General features: G+C 41.0%; 2 long non-coding RNA genes and 1 pseudogene across 9 annotated transcripts in view; 1 reads left to right on the top strand and 2 right to left on the bottom strand.

Moving 5' to 3' along the window:
• Positions 1 to 5519: 5519 nt before the first annotated feature.
• On the bottom strand, positions 5520 to 6185 carry LOC143902319 (uncharacterized). Of its 2 annotated transcripts, XR_013258330.1 has the most exons (3): positions 5993 to 6151; positions 5680 to 5897; positions 5520 to 5599 (listed from the first exon to the last, which is right to left on the bottom strand). It is a non-coding gene; the product is annotated as an uncharacterized LOC143902319 (long non-coding RNA). The 2 variants fall into 2 exon arrangements; XR_013258329.1 differs by having other exon boundaries at positions 5520 to 5897; positions 5993 to 6185.
• A 383-nt stretch (positions 6186 to 6568) lies between these two features.
• LOC143902152 (uncharacterized) overlaps positions 6569 to 18629 on the bottom strand; it is a 77677-nt gene continuing 65616 nt past the window's right edge. Inside the window, exons 1-3 of one of the 6 annotated variants that reach the window (XR_013258272.1) lie at positions 8168 to 8511; positions 7443 to 7670; positions 6569 to 7363 (exon numbers count right to left, since the gene is read on the bottom strand). This is a non-coding gene — a long non-coding RNA (uncharacterized LOC143902152). Of the gene's footprint in view, positions 7364 to 7442; positions 7860 to 7922; positions 8073 to 8156; positions 8512 to 18629 lie in introns of those variants that run through there. The other 5 variants (XR_013258284.1, XR_013258277.1, XR_013258279.1 and 2 more) reach the window with 5 other exon arrangements.
• LOC143902134 (brefeldin A-inhibited guanine nucleotide-exchange protein 2 pseudogene) lies at positions 9153 to 10733 on the top strand (annotated as a pseudogene). The gene is made up of 2 exons (XR_013258267.1): positions 9153 to 10482; positions 10596 to 10733. The product of XR_013258267.1 is annotated as a brefeldin A-inhibited guanine nucleotide-exchange protein 2 pseudogene (transcript).

The raw sequence follows: 18629 nt of genomic DNA, 5'->3' as shown, positions 1-18629 counted from the left end.
AAACAGCGATACAAGAAGCTATGTTAAAAGAAGAAAAGAAGAGAAGTGGAGAAATAAGAAGCGGAAGTAAAAGAGATCAGGACGGAGGGGCAGGTATGGAAGGTGGTAAACAGGGAGAGAAAGAGGAGAAGGAGGGTGAATGAGAGAATTAGTATGCAAGAATGGGATAGGTACTTCAAAGAGCTGTTGGGAGGAGTGAAAGGGAGGGTGGTAATGGGAACAAAAAGAAGAGTAGGGAGGGAGGAGGAGGAGGAGGAGGAGGAGGAGGAGGAGAAGATAAGGAGAGAAGAGGTGTGGGAGGTAATGAAGAAGCTTAGAGAGAAAAAAGCGATGGGAAGTGATGGAATTCCAAATGAGGTTTGAAAGTTTGGAGGGAAGGTAGTGAAAGAATGGCTATGGGAAGTGTGCAATAGAGTGTGGAAAGGAGAGGGTTGGCCGGAAGATTGGAGGGAAGAAATTATAGTGCCTATAGGAAAAAAAGGGGAAGGGGAGAGAGTGGGGGACTACAGAGGGGTGACGTTAGCACAAACGGCATACAAGGTATATGCTGCAGTGTTGGCGGAAAGGTTGAGGAAGGAGGTTGAAGAGAAGGGCTTGCTGCCACCGAGTCAGACAGGGTTCAGAAGAGGGGTTGGGACCACGGACAACATTTACGTACTAAATTACCTGATAAACAGGCAAGTAAATGGGAAGAAAGAAAAAATGGTGGTAATGTTCGTGGACTTAAAAGCAGCTTTTAACTCGGTGGACAGGAGGATTCTGGTGGAAGCCATGAGGAAAAAAGGAGTAAGGGAGGGCTTGGTGGTGAGGTGTAAAGAACTGTTGGGGGAGACGATATGCAGAGTAAGGGTGGGAGAGGAGATGGGAGAGAGATTTTGGACAGGAAGGAGAGTCAGACAAGGGTGTCCGTTAAGTCCAATTCTGTTCACCTTGCTGCTGGCAGACATTGACGATGAACTGAAAAGAGGGGGCTGGGGTGGAATAAAGCTGGGAAGGAGAAAGATATATACACTGGCTTATGCGTATGATATAGCGATGTTGGCGGAGAGTGAGGAAGATATGAAAAGAATGATGGGAAAACTGGAGGGGTATTTGGACAGAAAGGAACTGGTATTGAACAGTGAAAAAACGAAAGTAATGAGATGCAAAAAAGGGGGAAGAAGATGGAAAAAGATGAGTTGGAGGTAGAAGGGTAGGATAATTGAAGAGGTCAGAAAATTCTGCTACTTGGGATATGTAGTAAAATGTAATGGGAGGCAGGACGAACATGTAAAAGAGAGGACGAAGAGAGGGGCGGCGTTGCTGGGACAAGTATGGGGGATCGGAAAGAGGAGATTTGGGGGGAATTGGGGTAGGAGAATATGGTTGTTTGATAAATTTATATGGACGGTGATAAGTTACGGAGTGGAAATATGGGGGTGGAGGAAAAGAGGAGAAATAGAGAGATTGCAGGAAAGATATTTAAGGTGGGTGTTGGGAGTGGAAAGATGTATACCGGGATATATGATTAGGGAAGAGTTACAAAGGGAGAAACTAAAAGGAAGGGCGGTTATGAGAGCATGGGGGTATGAGAAAAAATTGGAGAAGGGAAAAGGAGGGGAGCTGACAAGGGAGTGCTGGGAGGAGGTAAAGAGAAGGGCGAAAAGAGGAGAGAGCAGGGGGGGATGGAAGGAAGAAAGAAAAGAAACGGCGGAGATCAGGGGCTGGAGGATAGAGGAGGTGGAGGAGCTGAGGGAGGAGGGAATGTGGAGGGGAGAAGAAGCTTGGGAAAGAAAGAAGGAAGCAAAGAGAGGAGAGGTGGAAGGAGATAGGAAAGGCAAAATTTAACAAGTGGTATGGCATGATAAAAGGAGAGGGGATACCGGAGTACTTAAAAAAGAACTGGGAAGAAAGCAGGTGGCAAAGGGTAGCTAGATACAGGCTGGGGGGTGGTATGAAGGAGGTGAAATACTGGATGGCGGAGGAGAGAAAAGTGTGCAGGGTGTGTGGAGGGGGGGACGAGACGTGGGAACATGTGTGGGAAAATTGTGCAGATTGGGGGGGAGGGAGATCGTGGCAAGAAGCGGTAGGGGAGGTATTGGGAGAAGAGGGAGAGGGGGAGAGATGGCTGAGAAAATTAGAGAGAGTAAGGAAAGGAGGAGATGACGGAGAGGAGTGGGAAGTAGGGGAGGGTAGGGGTGAATGAGAAAGAGAGGAGGAGTGAGGAGTTTGTAAACGGAAACGGAAGTCCGCAGAGCAAGGGAACATATGAGAACGTGTGTGTGTGTGTGTAAAGATAGGCAGGGCAATTAGTATGTAAGGTTAAGTGTAAGATAGGCTAAGGTTGGTTAAGAGTAGGTTAAGAGAACGTATAAAATTGTAAAGGGTTGGGAACGTCCCTGCAAAACGCCTTGCAACCCTGAAAGGAGTCAATAAATATATCTATCTATCAATATGATTTTTTCAGATTAATACTACGCACTCAAGCAATAATACAAACGCTGCAGTCGCAGGGAGTCGTGTCCAAATACAAACTGCTAGAAATCTGGGGTTCGGATAAAAAATGTGAGATTTTAATTTATAAAATAATATTTAGATATTATCATAGACTTCTGTACAATACTAGACCGCTGACAGGCATCTCGGCCGTGATGCTTGCCGCCATGGTGATTTTAGTCAAGATATACTATACTACAGATTCTATACAAGTGGTTTTATACAAGATTTCTATACAATAGTCTGGCATATACAAAATGTCCAGAAAAAAGTGTTTAATACTACAGGAATAGTGGTTCGATTTCGGCATCCAAGTACGCTACACGTCGAAGGCATTACTTACAAACTTATTGATAACATGTACCAATATTTAACACAAAAACATTCGCCTGCTTCGTTATGTACTGTAATAACGAATGCAGATAAACGCATCATGAGCAACTGAACACCCGATAGTGACTTAATTCCATATGGCCGCATCCTTCATTACCACTTGCACCTCGCACTCGCATCAGTTTTTCGGCAGTGCGTCCATATAAGATGTTAGTGGTCTAGTATAAAAGTCTGTAGATGTTATATATTTATAATAATATTGTTATATATATATATATATATATATATATATATATATATAATAGAATGTCTGTGTATGTATACGTATGTATGTATGTTCTTTATACACTGTTAAACTATTCGACCGAATTTTTACCAAAAGTATAAAACAACCTGACTTCGAAGCGCGAATCTAGCTCGCGGTGAGCCTGGGTTCAAAGGAGGTGCGGAGAAGCAGACGGGTGGCGAGATTAGCGAAATGAAGGCGTGTCTCGGTTAACAGACAATAGTAACGTTTATTCTTTCACAATATACACTCGCGGCATTTGCAAAAGGTCGATACGCGTGTACCGCTTAGGCTGGGGTTCGCTTGCGTGTGTCCGCGCGGTTTTCGACGGTTGGGCGTGCGTGTGAGGCGTCGTTGGTTCGGCCGCGGGTGGCGCGGGAAAACCCGCGGTATGTGCGGGGCGGAGCCGGCGCTTTTCGTTCGTCGCGTGGGCCGGATCGCGTGGTGGTAGGTACCGGTCCGGGTGGTGCCGGTTTCCCGGTCGGCGTGGTCCGAAGCGCGAAAAAATGGCGCGAGGCGCGGCGGCGATATGGATCGCGAAGCGTGGGTAACGCGGTTGAAGCGGGTCGCCGGCCGAGACACACTCGGCGAAGACAGAGAATGCCGGAAGCGCTCTATCTTCTTGTCCGGACAGGCTTCGTGTGATTCGGATAACTGCGCAAAGCTGGTCGTTTAGCCGAGACACACTCGGCAAAGACAGAGAACGCCAGAGGCGCTTTACCTTACGTTCGGACTGGCTTAGTGCAGGAATCCAGGATGCTTTGGATAATAGAGAGAAGCTGGTCCTTTGCCGAGACACACTCGGCGAAGACAGAGAATGCCAGAGGCGCTCTACCTTACGTTCGGACTGACTTAGGGCAGGAATTCAGGATCGGTGTTGTCGGAAAGACGGCGGGTGATCGGAAATCGCGTTCTGTGCCAGCGATGCCGGGCTTATATACGCGTCGCGGCGGCGTCGCTGCGGCGTCGCGGCGTGGTGGGGGTAGCGACGGCGATCGCGAGCGCCGGGACGGTGCGGCGGAACGATCGGTGATTACGGCGTCCCGACGCTGCGATCGCGTTCGGCGGTGTTCGGCCGCTTTCGGCACCGCTCGGCGCGGTGAGGCGGTTGCCGCGTTAAGACCGTTCGCGAACTTCCTAACATTACATGTTCAAACGATTAAAAATATGGTCACACCGTGCCCGGTCTTCACCCCGCGGGTGGTCGGCGGGGTGAGTTCGGCGAGGTGTTTGCGCCGGAACGATGCATGTTCGGGGGTGCATCGTCACAGGTATATAAAAAATAGGGGTAAATTTTTTCGGGGAGTGCTATAGAGTGTATAGTTTTTTGTTACCGATCTTTTTGGGAACCGCGGTATCCAAAATTTCTCCAATTTTTCGGAAAATAATTGACCAAATTTTAAAGAATTGTATATAAAACAGGGGTAGAATTTCCCAGGGAGTGCTACAAACTGTATAGTTTTTCGTTACCGATTTTTTTTTAAACCGCTATCCGAAACTTTTCTAATTTTTCGGGAAATAATTGACTGAATCTTAAAGAATTGTATTTAAAACAGGAGTAGAATTTCTCGGGGAGTGCCATAAAATGTACAATTTTTTGTTATCGATTTTTTTAGAAACCGGCATCAGAAATTTTTCCAATTTTTCTGGAACTAATTGACCGAGTAGAAAAAGATTGGTTACGACATGTTTAATCCATGAACACTCCTTATGTTTGTTCACAATAAGGATATTGAAACATAAATAAAGTTGTTCAAATAATGTTGTCCTTTGATCCCTTTTCTCCTTCCCCCCTCTCTTCTCCCTTTTCCACGAACCCCCCTTCCTTTCCGGTCCTTGCGTTAAAATCCCCCTCTATCAGCACTCTCACTCCCATCTCAATTTTCTCTACCCATTCTTTCTGGTCTTCCAACTTTCCGTCCATATCCTTATTTATATATACTCCCACTACCCTTCACCACTTTTTTCCAAGTTTTACTTTTATCGATACTATCCCTTCTTTATCTTTTTTCGTCTTCTCTCTTTCCATTTTGATCCCTACCCTCACCCCTACTATCATTCCTCCTACCGCTTTTCCCTTCCGGCTCTTCCTCCCTGCTTTCTGCACTTCCCATACGTAACCTCTCGGCATCTTTTCTTTTATCCTTTCCCACCCCTTACCGTTCACCCACGTTTCGCATAACACCATTACGTCCCAATCCCCCAGCCTTTTCCAAAACTTTATCTTTATTTGTTAACCCCGCCACATTCCAAAAACCACTTGTATAGAATCTGTAGTATAGCATATCTTGACTAAAACTAACATGGCGGCAAGCATCACGGCTGAGATGCCTGTCAGCGGTCTAGTATTGTATAGAAGTCTACTCTATGATAATATCTAAATATTATTTTATAAATTAAAATCTCACATTTTTCATCCAAACCCCAGATTTATAGCAGTTTGTATTTGGACACGACTCCCTACGACTGCAGCGTTTGTACTATTGCTTGAGTGCGTGGTATCAACTTGAAAAAATCGTATTGAATTGATGTAATCTATTCGATGAATCAACGTGAAATCGAAAGGAGATAGAATAACGATTTACCTGGCCCATGACTTGGTGATGCTCCCAGGTGTCGTCAGCAGCGACGGAACAAATCGTTTCAGCTTAGGGTACACTTGACCCTCCAAGAAGAAATACGCGAACCACTTCACACCATCCACAGATGCTCTATATCCATCGATGGTAGTGCCTATCCGGCCTTTCCAAATGTACGTATACCAGACACGCGGCAAATGATCTTCCCGGTTCCTTGATTATATCTACAAATGACAATAATATTCTATCATAATGAAGATTAATATCTTTATAAATAAATAGGAAAAACATTATAAAGCAACAAATGTGATAAAAATACCTTGGCGGTGGATCACAGTGGATCAACCAATGGTTCACTAAGATGGCATAGCGTGGAAGCGAATTTCGGCAATCATTTGGGTTTTATCGCCATGACACCTCGCATATATCTTATTCGTTTCGTACACCTTTTTATAAACCACCTATTCCGAACTTATTTTCCGTAGAACGCACGAAGAATGCATGAACACTCCTTATGTTTGTTCACAATAATGATATTGAAACATAAATGAAGTTGTTTTAAGAAAAACGACTCCCGGGCGAAGCCCGGGTAACCAGCTAGTATATACAGTGTGCCCCAGAATTCTTGATACTTTTCTCATATTTAGAAAGAGCGAGCCAAACTGAGTCGAAAAGTCATGTACCATTTTGCAATTTTCGTAATAGTTGACGAGTTATTAATGATTAAAAATCGTCGTATTAGCCCGCCCTCCGCCAAATCCAAGCGCGCGGCGAGATGCGGCCGCCCCGCGGTCGGCGCGCGGGCAGTTGTTTACTACAAGCGGCGATGATTACCTCATTATTCCAAGATACACAATCGACCCTTTGCTGGAAGGCTAAAACTGATGCATTTCGATTTTTTTTTCATATATAAAATAATTTAATTATCTAAAAAACTGTATAATTACAATCCTAATGTTTTATTCTTAATTACAAAGGCGGCCACTGCGTGCCGTCATATCTGTGCCACTTCTGCGTGCGCGGATTCCGGCAGCCACTTCTTGTAAGCTGACAACAGAACTAAAATTATAAATATATAATATCCACAGACTTTTATACTAGACCATTAACATATATGGACGCACTGCCGAAAAGCTGATGCGAGTGCGAGGTGCAAGTGTTAGTGAAGGGTGCGGCCATATTGAATTAACAATAAGTCACTATCGGGTGTTCAGTTGCTCATGATGTGCGTTTATCTGCATTCGTTATTACAGTACATAACGAAGCAGGCGAATGTTTTTGTGTTAAATATTGGTACATGTTATCAATAAGTTTGTAAGTCATGCCTTCAACGTGTAGCGTACTTGAATGCCGAAATCGAACCACGACTCCTGTAGTATTAAACCCTTTCTTTTGGACATTCTGTATATGCCAGACTATTGTATAGAAATCTTGTATAAAACCACTTGTATAGAATCTGTAGTATAGCATATCTTGCTAAAATCAACATGGCGGCAAGCATCACGGCCGAGATGCCTGTCAGCGGTCTAGTATTGTATAGAAGTCTACTTTATGATAATATCTAAATATTATTTTATAAATTAAATTCTCACATTTTTCATCCAAACCCCAGATTTCTAGCAGTTTGTATTTGGACACGACTCCCTGCGACTGCAGCGTTTGTATTATTGCTTGAGTGCGTGGTATCAACCTGAAAAAATCGTATTGAATTGATGTAATCTATTCGATGAATCAACGTGAAATTGAAAAGAGATAGAATAACGATTTACCTGGCCCATGACTTGGTGATGCTCCCAGGTGTCGTCAGCAACGACGGAACAAATCGTTTCAGCTTAGGGCACACTTACTACTAGCTCTGACATGCTGATTCAAATGGCAAGAAGTACTTCTCAGCGGTAATGACATTTGAGTCGCTCAATTGGGTTGTGGCAGGGCGTTTGAGATAACCTCTTTACCCTGCACAGCTGGTACATCTTTGATCTCGTTACGGAGGTCCTCTGCAAGACAGAATATTAGTCACAAACTTAATTAGCAACTATCGCTTATAATTACAGGCTTATTAGTCTGTATATTTATTTATTTCACTATAAAATAATTTTTAAAACGTTTATATTAATTCTGATTGCAGACGGACCTTCGGGAACACTAGCGCTTTCTTCTTTTAACATAAATAACTAAAAATCTATATTTCGGCTAATTACCGAGTTTATAAATATTTAGTTAAAATTATCTGGGTGACTCTCACAAACCTTTTTAATCACACTTCATAACTCTTCATACAAAATACAAACGATTCCGTATAAAAACTTTTATTAATTTATCTATTTCGGCTAAATGCATGGTGTAAAAATAATTAATTAATTACAATTAAACGAATGACTCACAAACATTTTCAATTGCACTTCAAAAGTCTTCATACGAAATACAAACGATTTCATATGGTAGATTCTTTCCCGGATATTCATTTCCGGTCAAATACATACGAATTGATTACTTTTCTCCGACTGCGACAAAAATGCTTGGAAATCGTCTCTTAATTCTTCATAATTAGGCGGAACGGGGGACGGGGGATCGTCCCCTGCCGACATGTCGGCTAAGAGTGAGGTTAGCCGCCCCACTCACGAAGGAAAGATTTCTCACACGCAGTAAACAGGAAAAGCCCTGGAAATAATGACTCCCGGAAAACAGCGGATGCGCCTGTACACGCAGAGCGCACAAAATAAATCCAATAATCCACTATTCGAGCACACGCAACAATTATAATGCGAGCGAAAACTCGTCACCGTGCGCACGCCACGGTGGCGGAACCGGAAGTCCAGATAGGCTTTTATAAAAAGAAGGAACAGTCAAGCGGCGCGTAATGCATCATTAATATGGCGGCGAATCTCAAGGAGGTTGGAGGAGCAGAGCTTACGCAAGTACGAAGAATACGTGCCGCGAGACAGGACACGATAAAGGCCATTGCACGTAACAAAGTTTGTATGTACAAAGTATGGCGGATCCAGTCGCGAAAAAGGTTTCGCCCGACGAGGTAAAAGAGGATCAGGATAAGGCCAAGTGGAAACATGCTTACAGGTTAGGTATGGTGTGTTATTAATTGTCATCGATAATTAAAACCTATTGAATGCGACAGCTCTCCATTCTGAACTATCTTTCAGAATACCAGAAATGGAGGAACCTGTGTACATGCATTCTTCGTGCGTTCACGGAAAATCAGTCCAGAATAGGTGGTTTATAAAGGAGGTATACGAAACGAATAAAATGTACATGCGAGGTATCACGGCGATAGAACCCGAATGATTGTCGAAATTTGCTCCCATATGCTATATGCCATCTTAGTGAACCATTGGTTAATCCACCCCAAGGTATTTTATTATTTTTATCACAATTGTTGCTTTAATAATGTTTTTCCTACTTATTTATAAAGATATTAATCTTCATTATGATCGAATATTATTCTCATTTATAGATATAATCAAGGAACTGGGAAGATCATTTGCCGCATATCTGGTACATTCGGAAAGGCCGGATGGGCACTACCATCGATGGATATAAAACATCCGAGGACAGTGTCAAGTGGTTCGCGTATTTCTTTTTGGAGGGTCAACTACGGATTGTGGTGACACAGCACTGGACTGCCTGCAGAAGTTAATCGCATATAGCCATCTCACTGGCAATGTGCCTGATTCAACGGAGCCTAACAAGCTGCTGATTGTGCGCATTGTCGAGACAATCTGTGGTTGCTTCACCGGTCCACAGACCGATGAGGGTGTGCAGCTGCAGATTATTAAAGCTCTGCTGACTGTAATGACAAGCCAGCGGAGGTGTGGAGGTACACGAGAGTACGGTACTGTTAAACAATTCGTACTGTTTACAACGTTTACTTGGCGTCGCGCAACCTGGTGAATCAAACAACAGCCCGTGCGACTCTCACGCAGATGATCAACGTGATCTTCGCGCGAATGGAGACTCAGGCGGAGGAAGAGATCGTGAGGCTTGATGGGGAACATCAGCAGGAGGGTTCTGTCATAGCAAACGGCGAAACTGAAGCCAAGCTTAGTCCAGAGAATGCTCCTAGTAATGATAACATTGATTCTCAAACAATTGTCAAGAGTATTCTTGATGATGTAGTAAAATCCATGGTGCCATTGGAAGAGGAAGTCAGTTTGGAGAACGGTAGTCCGGAGAACAACGGTGACGAGGCAGCCGCTGAGAATGACAACATGGTAACTGCAAAATTCATCCATGTGCTGCAAAATGATGCAGTCCTGGTGTTTCGCGCTCTCTGCAAGCTCTCTATGAAACCGCTGCCGGACGGCACTCCCGATCCAATATCGCACGAGCTCCGTTCCAAGATCTTGTCGCTTCAGTTACTTCTGGGAATCTTGCAGAATGCCGGTCCAATATTGCGCTCTAACGAGATGTTTGTTATCGCCATTAAACAGCAGTACTTGTGTGTCGTGCTGTCGAAGAATGGCGTGTCTTTGGTGCCGGAAGTGTTCGAGCTGTCGTTAGCGCTGTTCCTGGCGCTGCTCGCCCGTTTCAAGATGCACCTCAAGATGCAGATTGAGGTGTTCTTTAAGGAGATCTTTATGAACATCCTCGAGACCTGTAGCAGCTCTTTTGAGCACAAGTGGATGGTCATACATGCGCTTACGAGGATCTGTGCGGATGCCCAGAGCGTCGTCGACATCTACGTTAACTACGATTGCGATCTCAGCAGCGAATCTCTTCGAGAAGCTCGTCAATGATCTCTCTAAGATTGCTCAAGGTTGTCAAGCTCTGGAGCTAGGTGCATCGCCAAATCAGGTGCGTTATAAGAAAGAGGATGACAGGATAGGTGTATTGTTTGGAACAGAGAATGTTCTTCGAAACAAGCAATATAAAGTTTTGTTTGTAATATTAGTGTCTTGCTCTTTCAGGAGAAATCCATGCGCATTCGTGGTCTCGAGTGCCTCGTGTCTATTCTGAAATGCATGGTGGAGTGGAGTCGGGATCTTTACGTAAATCCCAGCGTGCCAGCGGATCAGCAACCATTGTCACATCCACCGGATACGATGCCGGAGACCCCGCTACCGCGTTACGGCAGCGCTGGCAGCCTCTCGTCGGCCAACTCCAGTCTCCAGTCTGACTGGCAACAAGGAGGTGCCGGAATCGCCAGAGCAGTATGAAGTACAGAAACAAAGGGAGGTATGGGAGGCCGATATCAAGATCTTTAGTTGGAAGCCCGACAAGGGTGTGCAGTACTTGCAGGAGCAAGGACTGCTCGGTACTTCGCCGGAGGACGTGGCCAGGTGGCTGCACCACAATGCGCTCTATCTAAATGAAGATGGAGATGTATATAGGGACCAGCTTTTTCACGGTCACATCAAAAAGTTGGCAAAGGTCGTAACTCATCCAAATCACAAGGACCTACACATTTTAAAAGTTCATCATTACGAATGCCATTGGTCATGGGCGCAGGCTGAATTGGCTGTGATATCGGCGTATAAGACTCCTAGGGATAAGTTGCAGTGTGTATTTCGTTGCGCGACTACCATCATGAATCTCCTCTCCATGGCGTCGGAGAAAGGCATACCTGCTGCCGACGATCTGACTCCCGTGCTGGTCTATGTCATAATCAAGGTATGCAATTAAAAAGAGAATTGTGATTTTAGTAAGAAGAGTGATTGTTAACGTGTGCTTAATTTCAGACTAATCCGCCATCGTTGTATCGACTGTTCAATATGTAGACAGCTTTTACGGGAATCGATTGGAGGGAGAGGAACAACATTGGTGGACGCAGTTCTGCGCCGCGATCGAGTTAAGACAATGGATTAACAGTTTCTCAAGAGTATCACGATAAATAAGATTAGATTCGATGCTGGTGATAATGTAAAAATGTATCATAATCATAATTTGACGATTTCATAAAGAAGAAGACCAATATCTTTGTGTAAAGCTAGCTGAACAGTTTTATGCTTTCAGTATCTTAATTAAAATTTTTAAATAGCCTCTTAAATAGTCTAACTGTTAGTTCTTTCGCACGTTATTATGTAACATTTGCAAAGACTGTTTCATATTAAACATAAACTGTGGCTTTATGTTTATTTGTAACTCTATTGTACAAATTCACAGGACATCGAAAAAAAAAAAGAAACGTTTAGATATTCTATAATTTATGTGTAAACAATAAAGAACTTATAGAGATTGATAACCATTTTAGCAGGATAAACTGTGTTGGCGTACTCTTTCTACATGCGTACCTTCCCCAAGAGCCGAGACTCAAACCAGATCCGTGAAAAATATCGCCACTTTCGTAGAGTTTTTGTACAGTTTTACTCTAGGAATATCGCGAGAGAAAGAAAGACTTCGGAGATTTTTATCTGAATCGATCGACATAAAGAGAGAGCATAGTAAAGAAGCTAGCTTTCGAGAATTTGAACGCATAATACTTTGTTATAATACTATGAGCGAATTAGTTTACGTCACTCTGTCAAGTTTTAATATTAAATTACTAATAATATATCGATATCGGTAGTTTAATAATAATAATACATTAAAAGTGCTCAAATTAAAAGTAGGGCAATCCTAATAAACGACTGTAAAAAAAATTCAAGGTGCAGGAACTCAATGGACAATTCGGTTGCTCTGACATGCTAACTTAAATGGCAAGAAAAACCTTTTCAATTGCACTTCAAAAGTCTTCATACGAAATACAAACGATTTCATATGGTAGATTCTTTCCCGGACATTCATTTCCGGTCAAATACATACGAATAAGTAATCAGGCTATAACAGAGAATGTCATGGATATTGTTGAGGAAACGAGAAAGCGTCCCCTTCCCATTTCTTCCACCGAAGATGAGAAGGCTACCGAATCTATCTCGAATGTTAAAAGCAACAAGAAGAGGCAGGGCAACCCTATTACATCCGGTTCTTCCCCGAGGAAAACAGGAAAACAATCTCAGGCTACACCGGTACAACCAAAAATGAAGACAGATAATAAGAGAAATTCTAACCTGCCAAATAGTAATCAGAGGGCAATAAGCCTGGTGCAAGTGAGATTCCAGCTATATATGGTGCTTATACAAAAAGCTCCTTTCATTGTTCTTTTTCGTATGCCTACGGCAAAGGACCAGCCCAGAAGACGCACCTCTATTCTTACAATGGCAAAGAAACTTATGTCAGCAAACGTGAAATATGAGAGTGTCGCGCCTTTCTCTTTTAATACATGGAAAGTTACATTTCCGTCAAAAGCTGCGGCTAATGCAGCTCTCAAGAATAAGTATATTAAAGAAACTGGATTTTAACTTATATCCCAAAATATAAGTTAACTCAACAATTTGTGATTAGAAGTATTCCCCTTGATTTCTCTCTGACTGATTTAAAATATACAATTAAGGATGAGAATCAAGACATTGTGATTCTGGATCTCTTTAGACTAAAAAGAAGGGATTTTACTACTGGTATATGGTCAGACTCGCAAGCGGTCTGCATTCAGAAGATGGAAGAGGATCTTCCGGATCACATCAAAATCTTCAAGACAATAATTCATACGTCACCATTTCAAAGGTCGGTACGGCTGTGCTTTAACTGCGGCCTTTTTGGACACTTGTCAAAATTTTGTTAAAAAAATCCTAGATGTCTGCAATGCGGAAGCGAGGATCACACAAATTCTAAAGAGGCTCCCTGCACTAAGCCAAAGAAGTGTATAAACTGCGAGGAGGAGCATGCTACCAGTGACAGGAAATGTCCCAAATATTTGAAGAATCTCGAGATCTCAAAGGTAATGGCTGTTGACAACTTGCCCTTCATGGAGGCAAGGGCTCTAGTACAGAAGAGGGAAAAAGGCTGTCCGTTCGTCGATGATCGGCGACCACCAGTTTTTTCTTCGAAGAATTTTCCTCCACTTCCTTTGAAGGGAAAGATCCAGATGTCAAACATTCCGGCTAGTCTTCAGTTTAGTCCAAGAAGAATGTCGTTTGCTGCAAGTCTTATGCATTGTGCTCCGGAAATCTCATCCAGGCTTCTGGAAATTATGAAAAAGGCGTCTGCCATGAAGCACGAGATTCCCACTGTCCCTATCTACTATCTAGCGAAACCACTGCCAAGGGAACGGGCTTGGAAAAATTAGCGGGGAAAGAAGACCCTGTTGAGCTTGACTCTAGTCTGGCACTGTAAGGAGACATGAGAGGTGTAGCATAAGTGGGAGATGGCAACATCGCCGGTGAAATACCACTACTTTCATCGTTTCCTTACTTACTCGGTTAGGCGGAGCGCGTGCCCCGGCGGTCACGGTGTTCCAGAGCCAAGCGTGTCAGAGTGGCGTGAGGCCTCGCGGCCGATCGCCTTTAATACTCCCGCGTGATCCGATTCGAGGACACTGCCAGGCGGGGAGTTTGACTGGGGCGGTACATCTGTTATCGACATCGAGGAAGTTCGGCCGTCACTCCAGCAGCCCCTTAAGTTAGTTTTAAAATTTTGAAAATTATTATTTTAAGCATAATTTGATTTTACATATACATCATTTGTATCAATGCACAATAAGTACTGTCCTATTTTAAATTCCTTAATTGCTGTATTTTGATGACATTTAGAGCAATATACAACTTTATTACTAATGTATTTAATTATTTCATTCTCCAGATTTTTATAACCATTTTCTCAAATTGAGTTCAGTGATAGCACAGGTATTACTGGGTTTTTTATCACCTTATTGTTTGCACATTAACTTCGGATGGATAATGTTGGATAATGTTTCATTAAAATCCGTAGTTTTCGGTGTCTAGGTGTAATAATACCTCGAATTTGATGTCTACGTGTCCCAGGTTGCCGATGACGAGGTCCACACAGTGCGCTCCGTAGTTTTCGGTGTCTACGTGTATTAATACCTTGAATTCGATGTTCACGTATCCCAGGTTGCCGATGACAAGATCCAGATAATGCGCTTCATAGTTTTCAGTGTCCAGGTGTAATCGTACGTTGAATTCGATGTCTAGGTGTCCCAGGTTGCCGATGACAAGGTCCACATAGTGCGCTCCGTAGTTTTCGGTGTCCACGTATCCCAGGTTGCCGATGACGAGGTCCAGATATCGCGCTCCGTAGTTTTCGGTGTCTAGGTGTAATAATACCTCGAATTTGATGTTCACGTGTCCCAGGTTGCCGATGACGAGATCCAGATAGTGCGCTTCATAGTTTTCGGTGTCCAGGTGTAATTGTATACGTTGAATTCGATGTCTAGGTGTCCCAGGTTGCCGATGACAAGGTCCACATAGTGCGCTCCGTAGTTTTCGGTGTCTACGTGTATTAATATTTTGAATTCGATGTCCACGTATCCCAGGTTGCCGATGACGGGATCCAGATAGTGCGCTTCATAGTTTCCGGTGTCCAGGTGTAATCGTACGTTGAATGTGATGTCTAAGTGTCCCAGGTTGCCGATGACGAGGTCCACATAGTGCGCTTTGTAGTTTTTGGTGTCTAGGTGTATTAATAACTTTAAATCTGAATGGGTGCGTTCAGCCGATACTCCGCTAGCCTAGCAATCGTGAGCAGTTGCTCGTTTTTGCTCGTTTCTTCTCTTTTTAATCCAGTAAGTCAAAAAAGAGGAAACGAGCGAATCGGCTGAACGCACCCAATGTAGGACACGTAGATATCAAATTCGAGGTATTAATACATGTAGACACCGAAAACTACAAAGCGCACTATGTGGACCTCGTCATCGGCAACTTGGAACACGTGGCCATCAAATTCAAGGTATTAATACACCTGGACACCGAAAACTATAGAGCGCGCTATGTGGACCTCGTCATCGGCAACCTGGGACACCTAAACATTGAATTCAAGCTTGATTATAAAAATCGACTTAAAATTTCCCTAGCGGCAGAATTAAAATTATGTCATGACATAATAAAAATCGCTGAATTAAAATTATGTCTAGACATAATAAAAATTGGACAAAAATTATGTTTAGACATAATAAAAATTGGATGAATTAAAATTATGTCTGACGTAAAAATAATTATCAAAAATATCGATACCTGGAAGATATCGGTACATATACAGTTGCGAACAACATTCAGTAAAACACGCAAATAAAAATAAATAAAGAATTTTACAGTTAACGACTTATTAACATTAATCATGCTTTATTGCGATTATGTTTTATGTTGAAATTGAAAAATATATACAAGGTGTACAACTAAAAGGGTTACAGATTATTATTTTTAAAAAACTAAGCAAAATATTAAATTGTTGTTTTCTTTAGAAATAATAGTCCGTAACAATTTTAGCTTCATACCTTGTATTATATACTGTTTATAAGATTATAAGATATATTGTTTATAAGATTAAGATGCGTAACACTACAAAAAGGCGTGATATCCGTACAAAATTACCTTTTAAAAAAAAAGGTAAAAAAGAGCGCCAAGTACACGCATAGTAGTGTATATGTATTATGTTGTTACCCTGTTATGTTGTTACCTCGAAAAAAACAAAGTGGTAGTATTATACCTCCAAATAGCTTTATCCTGTACATACTGTTTATAAAATGCGTAATATACTACAAAAAGGCGTGATATCCGCACAAAATTACCTTTTTTAAAAAAGGTAAAAAAAGGCGCCAAGTACACGTATAGTAGTGTATATGTTGTTACCTAAAAAAAAATGAAAGTGATAGTATTATACCTCGAAAAAACTTAAGTAACAAGTGGTAGACTTTTATATCTCGAAAAATCTCGAAAAAATTTAAGCAGTAGTATCTTTATTTCCGAAAAATTATAACTCAAGTGATACACGTCACAAAATTATGTTTCCTTATCAAAAAGAAAAGTCGCGCTTCAAGTGATCTATTACAATTACAAAAAAGAAATGATATCTCTTTAAATTAGAGCGCCAATTACAGAGAGAACATGTATATTGCCTCCAAAAATAATTGTTGCACTACTTTGAAAAATCTTTACATTGTGTCAATTAGAAAAAAATGTATGATAACAATTTATAAGATTAAAAAATTTTTTTTAAATTTAACAAGGAAATACAAGATATTTAAATACAAAGTTTACATGTGTATTTTTGAATGGTCACAAATAATTACAGAGGTCACAGTACAAAATACAAATATTTTATTAAAATATTTAATCCAACGAGGGAATACAATTTGTATTTAAATATAAATTTTATATATGTATTTTTCAATAGAATAAAATATTTAATCACAAAGAATTACAAAGGTAACAGTACAAAATAAAAATATTTTATTAAAATACATAAATTTTTCTTGTAAAAAAACTTGGCGCTGTTAGACCTCGAAATTTTAAATAAATAAATAAATTTATTCTATACTTAATTATAAGCCGCATTATCCGTCGTCCGCGTCGTCACGCACACCCATATCATTCACTCCCACATCCACGCTGATAATCATTTAATATTACTCCCATCGCATTCTTCTCTGAATTATTTTTATTTATTGTTGTCTTTATTTATTTAAAATTTCGAGGTCTAACAGCGCCAAGTTTTTTTACAAGAAAAATTTATGTATTTTAATAAAATATTTTTATTTTGTACTGTTACCTTTGTAATTCTTTGTGATTAAATATTTTATTCTATTGAAAAATACATATATAAAATTTATATTTAAATACAAATAGTATTCCCTCGTTGGATTAAATATTTTAATAAAATATTTGTATTTTGTACTGTTACCTCTGTAATTCTTTGTGACCATTAAAAAATACACATGTAAACTTTGTATTTAAATATCTTGTATTCCCTTGTTAAATTTAAATAAAATTTTTTAATCTTATAAATTGTTATCATACATTTTTTTCTAATTGACACAATGTAAAGATTATTCAAAGTAGTGCAACAATTATTTTTTGAGGCAATATACATGTTCTCTCTGTAATTGGCGCTCTAATTTAAAGAGATATCATTTCTTTTTTGTAATTGTAATAGATCACTTGAAGCGCGACTTTTCTTTTTGATAAGGAAACATAATTTTGTGACGTGTATCACTTGAGTTATAATTTTTCGGAAATAAAGATACTACTGCTTAGATTTTTTCGAGATTTTTCGAGATATAAAAGTCTACCACTTGTTACTTAATTTTTTTCGAGGTATAATACTACCACTTTCATTTTTTTTTAGGTAATAACATATACACTACTATACGTGTACTTGGCGCCTTTTTTTACCTTTTTTAAAAAAGGTATTGATATCTTGATAGGGTTTGAGGAGAAGAGAGCTATTCCCGCTGCGTTTCTAGATGTAAAATCAGCCTATGATTCGGTTCTTCCAAATATTCTTATTGATAAATTGGCCTCTCTTGGCCTTCCCTCCTTTAGTAAGGCATTTATTTATAATTCTGTCTCTTTTAGGAAGGTTTCATGCTGTTTCCATGAGGTGGATGAAAAAATATTAGCCTATCGGGGTTTTCCGCAGGGTAGCGTTATGAGCCCCATATTATACACTTTATATGTTAGTCATATAGAAAGGTTGATACAGAATGATGTGCACATACTTCAATACGCGGACGATATTTGCCTTTACTCATCTTCCCCATCGGTGACAATCGGTATCAGAAATCTGGAACTTGCTCAAATCCTTAGCTTTGGGCTTCTTTTTTAGAGCTTGGTCCAATGCAACACACCCTCTCATTGAAAAATTGACATACCTCAATGATATCCGTTCCATCCTACACGGGAAGCGTATAAGTAACCCCTTTTCTGAGGCATTGTCCTCCTTCCAGGAATATGTGAATCATGTTCCTCAGAGAGAATATCCGATATGTTATCCTAGAAATTTTGAGACTCTTTTCTCGTTTGGAGGTGGATGAGGTTTCCGGATATGTAATTAAAAGAGATATCTCTTTATCTGACAAGTTTAACGAGTTATTCGGTCAGGCCTTGCTTTCGAGTAGGGCTATATTTACAGACGGTTCTATTATAAAAAGGGAGGGCGGGGACTCTGCTGGT

Source organism: Temnothorax americanus, unplaced genomic scaffold (genome assembly GCF_048541705.1).
Source record: "Temnothorax americanus isolate GAGA-0224 unplaced genomic scaffold, ASM4854170v1 Scaffold101, whole genome shotgun sequence".
In the NCBI taxonomy this organism is placed as follows: Eukaryota; Metazoa; Arthropoda; class Insecta; order Hymenoptera; family Formicidae; genus Temnothorax; species Temnothorax americanus.
Note: the sequence above shows the minus strand (reverse complement) of the source record. Positions and strands in the feature narration are given on the sequence as shown.